Source organism: Fusarium oxysporum, genomic scaffold, assembly GCF_000149955.1.
Source record: "Fusarium oxysporum f. sp. lycopersici 4287 supercont2.34 genomic scaffold, whole genome shotgun sequence".
Classification (NCBI taxonomy): Eukaryota; Fungi; Ascomycota; class Sordariomycetes; order Hypocreales; family Nectriaceae; genus Fusarium; species Fusarium oxysporum.
Window position 1 is genome coordinate 320168 of NW_017264846.1, and position 5003 is coordinate 325170.

Genomic DNA, 5003 nt, shown 5'->3' on the forward strand with positions numbered 1-5003 from the left:
TCCATAGATAAATAGTCATTCTTCTTCCCTGTGACTTCTAACCACTTCTTAAACTGCAGCTTTTTCGTGATACCTTTAACTATGACTTCTCTGTTATCTCGCCATTCTTATTTCAATGCCTCGAGCTCCCTGATAAGCTGTGATCGTTGCTGCCGTATCTCGGATCGAATACTCTTCTTCTGACTCTCTGTAATGTACTTATCCTGCTGCTCGCGAAGCTCCTGTAATGAAATCGTGTTAATATAATCAGAAGCTCCTCGGGCGCGTTTTCCTCGCTTTCTCTGGTGATATCTTTTCTCGATACGAGCTCGGCGATCTTCTATATTCCTTTTTATATGATCTTCAAGTAATATAGCTTTATGAACAATATTCTGAATATGCTTAAGTCCCTGACGCGTTGGGGAACTGAGGATATCGTGATATCGGTCCCTGACGTGTGGTGCCGTTGTGGAAGCTGTTGTGAACCTCGCTTCTGACGGCAGAAGTGAGAAAAAGGCAGGATCAACAGTCTTCTTCATCTTCAGCTTCTTCCTGAGAAGATATTCGACTGCAGGTCGGTCTGTAGGTGGGAAAATCCCTGACTTTTCGAAGCCTGAGATGATATGTGCCGCCGTGAAGCCTTCGTCGAAGATCTCCTGAAAAAATGATATTAGTATGTGAAAAGAGGGGTTATCAAGAGAAGGCTGAGCTATGAGCCTCATACCTGAAAAGCCCCGGCAAAGTCACGGCGGTTAAAGGTCAGCTTTCCCTTCCTTAACGCCTCACGAAGCTTCCTCTGATGTGCATTCTTCAGATATTGAAATACACCTATATCCATAGGCTGGAGGATATGCGTTAAATGGGACAGTAAGAAGGCCACGAGGATATTAAATTTCATATAGTATTCTCGAAAGGCGAAGGAGCCGTGACCGGCGAAGCCGTCGATAACGAGCAGCCTCCACACAGGACCTTCTTCTTGGATGGTTTCGGTATTCGGAGGGAGGTCATATTCTCTGAAGGCATTCCCAGGTTGTTGCAGGTGCTTATTACAGCCAAAATACTGCTCAAAATCGAGCTGACGGCGTTGAACAGTAGCTGACTTCTCCTAGGAATAACGGTTAAAATGCTTTGCCTACTGCAGCGTTATCTCAGCGTTGGAAAAGGCTGTATCTGACTGTGCAAATCGCATCTGAGAATCGCCCTCGATCTGAGCCCACTCCAGCGTTGGAAAGCTCTTGAAGATCAGCCACGGAGGAGTTGTATCGCCTGCAGCGTTGCCTGTGCCGATGACTGTATAGCTTTCTCGATCAGCAGGGGAGAAAACCTCTGTAGATGACTTCTTCTGTGTATGTATAATAAGGCATTCTACATGCTCTCGTAGCATTCCTACTCTAACTCCAGCTTGGTCAGCGTTCTAACACTCAGAGGCACCGATTCCGTAGTTGGTGATAACTTCAGTGAGCCGCTGAAACCACTGCTTGGTCTCCTCAACACCTGCTTCCTTATACTCCACGCGGGCCAGCTTCTTTGGCCTTGAGAATCGATTTATCGAGCTCTGGATGATTATCACAGAAGCGCCGATACCACATTCTGCTCACTGGCCTTGCCTCAGTATCTCGGCGGCAGCGCAGCGTATTTGCTGCATCTTCTACTTCATATTTAGAGGCAGGCAGACCTGATCTTTGCATCCAGATGACGAAGGCCACGATAGCTTCTTCTTCCTCCTCTGTCAGCAGTCTTGGCCGCCCTCCTCGTTGATCAGGAAGGTCTTCTATGCTGAGGGTATTCGCAGCCTCGAGCTTCTTCACGATGCGAGCGATAGATGCTCTCTTGGAGCCGCGAAAACGATCCTCAGCCTGACGAAGGCTCAAAGGTCGGGCGGCATCGCGAGAGCGGCCACTTTGAAGCCGTAGGCGTGAAGAAACAACGGCCTGAGCAGCCCTGAGATTTGCAGATGAGTGCATAATGCAGTTAGACGATAGATACGGTATATTCACTAATTAATGTCTTCAGATCCTTGATTTTGGCTGTAAAAAACCCGAAATTGGGGACAGCCGGCTGTGCGGGGCTCTCTCACCCTTGTGTGCGTGTCTCAGGGTTTTGTGCCCAACTAAGCTTGCTTAGTTGGCCCCCCCCCCCCCCCCCGGCTCGAGCCAAAGGGTAGCGGAATTTGCGAAATCCAATATTGCCATTTTTAGGTGCACAGTATAGGTGGGACACTCCCTTGTGGAGTACGTTAAAGAACTTGATGATTGAACTAACACTATTTCTATAGCACGGTATGCATACATCGCGTACCCCTCACAGCCTTAGAGGGCTACAGTCGTTAACTCCAATCATTTCTATAATCAGTAGAGACATTGTCCTCTAAGCTGCTATATATTTTGGCCAATTTTGGTGTAAGTGAAGCCGATGAGTTTTAGTGGAGCTATTTTTTATTTTGCTTGCCGAAAGAGGGGTTATGCCGAAAGAGGGGACATTCCCTCGACACTCTTCGAGGTTATTCGACATCAGATGAGCCCAGAAGACGTCATTACACTGCTCAGCTTTCTGAATCTACCAAACAGGAACAGTTTATTTGCTCGGATACGCACAAAGCATATCCAAGCGGAGTATCCCGTTGACATCGTGGACATGACACACCACCTCGACAAGAATCGCCTTGGCAATATGATTGAAGACTTCAAATCTTTGAATGTGGAAGCGCCATCACATGAAAGTGAGAGTGAACCTGGAAACGATCAACCTGAAGTATAGTCGACCGTTCGTCGCCATTTGCCCTGCTCGGCGTGAAGTTTGCGCAAATGTTTGTCTGGACAATATGGAACTGCGTCGCGATAAGTATCACCATTACACCGCTTGCAAAGTCGGTCGCCGAGGCTGTAGCTGCAGTACTAATCAGCCCCGGCATGCGCATCATGATTATTCGCATACAAAATCACCGAAAAAGAGTGTTGACAAGTTTACTAGCCGTCTCTAAACTGGACCTCGCTTGGAAAGAGGCACTCGAGCCGCTCGACGGGATTCAGGAAGTTCTTAGTGGCTCACAAATTCTTGGGACGCGACCATGCTTAGGTGCGTTGGAAGTGGATCGTGAGGAGGATAATAATAATGACCTGGTGTTTACGTGATTGTTGGAAATGACCTAAACTAACCTACCAAGTTGATAGAGCCTTGGTCATAGGACCGATATGATAAGAGAGCGCTAGAGCCAATGCACGATCACGAGCGAGGCAGGTGGTCTCAAGTGGCAGAAGGGGCCTCATTAGTTACGTTTTCGATTGTATATTCACTTTAACTTCCGAAATTTAAGCTGTCATGACTCGTGCTGTTACCGACTATTTAGGTATTCTCGTCTGTGACCAAAACCGTGTTAATCCGCCGCCGCGGCCATCCAACTCATCCCCATTTCGCACATTCGATTTGACATGGACCTGTGGGAAACGATGTTGCTCGCTCATCTGACAGGTTTCTGGAGGATCCCTTCACAGTGGTCGTCAAAGTGGAGGTTGAAGTGCCTCACGCTGTGCATAAACTTCTCTGTCATGTCAAGCTTTTGGTCACGGCCAAAGAGAGTCTCGACGAATTCGACACCAGCATTCTCGCCAAGGCCAGCTTGGCTCCGCTTAGCAACCTTAAGCATGGGTGCTTCACAGATTTTGAGAAGGGAGCGGAGCTTCTCGGTAAGGCAGCAACCGGCCTCGATGAACTTCTCAACACGGTCACGGTCGGCGGCACTGTAAATGTGGCCCACTATTTTCTTTGCTCGCTTCACTTTATCGGCAAGTTGGATGAGGAGGAGCCACATATCACCGGCCATATCAGAAATAGGAGCGCTAGGACCATGACAATACGTGGTCCAGTCATAAATCCACTTCCCGAGATTGTTGGCATCAAAGACGCTGCCTAGGAGTAAGATAGGTTCCTCGCTAGGCTCCCAGTGCTTGAGCGAGTATCCGGAGGGGATGCGATGCTTGCAAGCATCGGCATCAGTGGCCTTAGGTGTATGGGATGAGGATAGGTGTCTACTATGGTAAGATTCAACGGAGCGTATATTCTGAATTTGAGTTCGAGAAATACTAGCGATTCGATGGTTGTCATTGCCAAAGCTCTTGTAAGGCAGATGTTGAAATGAATCGTATATGGAAGGTATCTGCTTTTTAGAGATAGACTTATTGCTGACGGTGAACGCAGCATCATGCAGATTCACGTTCTGGCCCCTACACTGTCCTCCGCCATTGTTGAATAATTGGCAATCAGTAGCGAATCGGGTACCAGTGCCTCTTCCATATGCGCCGGAATTCGAGCCATAGATGGATGCGACATGATATCCATGGCTGTTGTAACGAGGGGATCCCGTAGCAGGCATGCAGAGTTCATAGTCGTAAATTCTCATCTTGTTGACATAAGGATATGTTGTGGCAATCGACAACAGTTCTACCCTTAGGTACGTATAGTCGCAACGACTTAGTCAAGTTGAGAAGAACAGGAGGAAGATGAAGAGGAGTGTGGTATTGACAGAAAACTTATTACAGCGTCTTGCGGATTAACCAACGCAAGCCACCATCTGGTTACAACATACTAAAAATAAGAAACTCGACGTCGAGTAATTCGAGAGTTCAGAACATAGGATTAGGTCGAGGAGTGACGAGAATATAGTTGACTGATGCCACCAAACCGAAGTCAACTATTTGCCAAGTGTCGAGACAAGGGGCGACAATTGATGTGGCAGATTCTGCTCGGAGTCTGAAACCAGAGGAATATTGAGCCAGAAGCTAAAAACGAGGCGCTATGCCGCTCGTAAGCATGCAAAATTGTTGGGGTATCGTGTTTTCACTACTGTGCTCGATAGCGGTAGCAGATATGTGAATGGTAAATAGAGGGTACGCGATGCACAGAAACTGGCTGCTCGGCTTATCATTGGCGTGTGAGTTAGGGGGGTTGGTGGGGTGGGCGGCGCGCGGGCTTGTGAGTGAAACCAATACTGGGGTCAAGTCAACCGACTGAACCTTAACAAAATACCC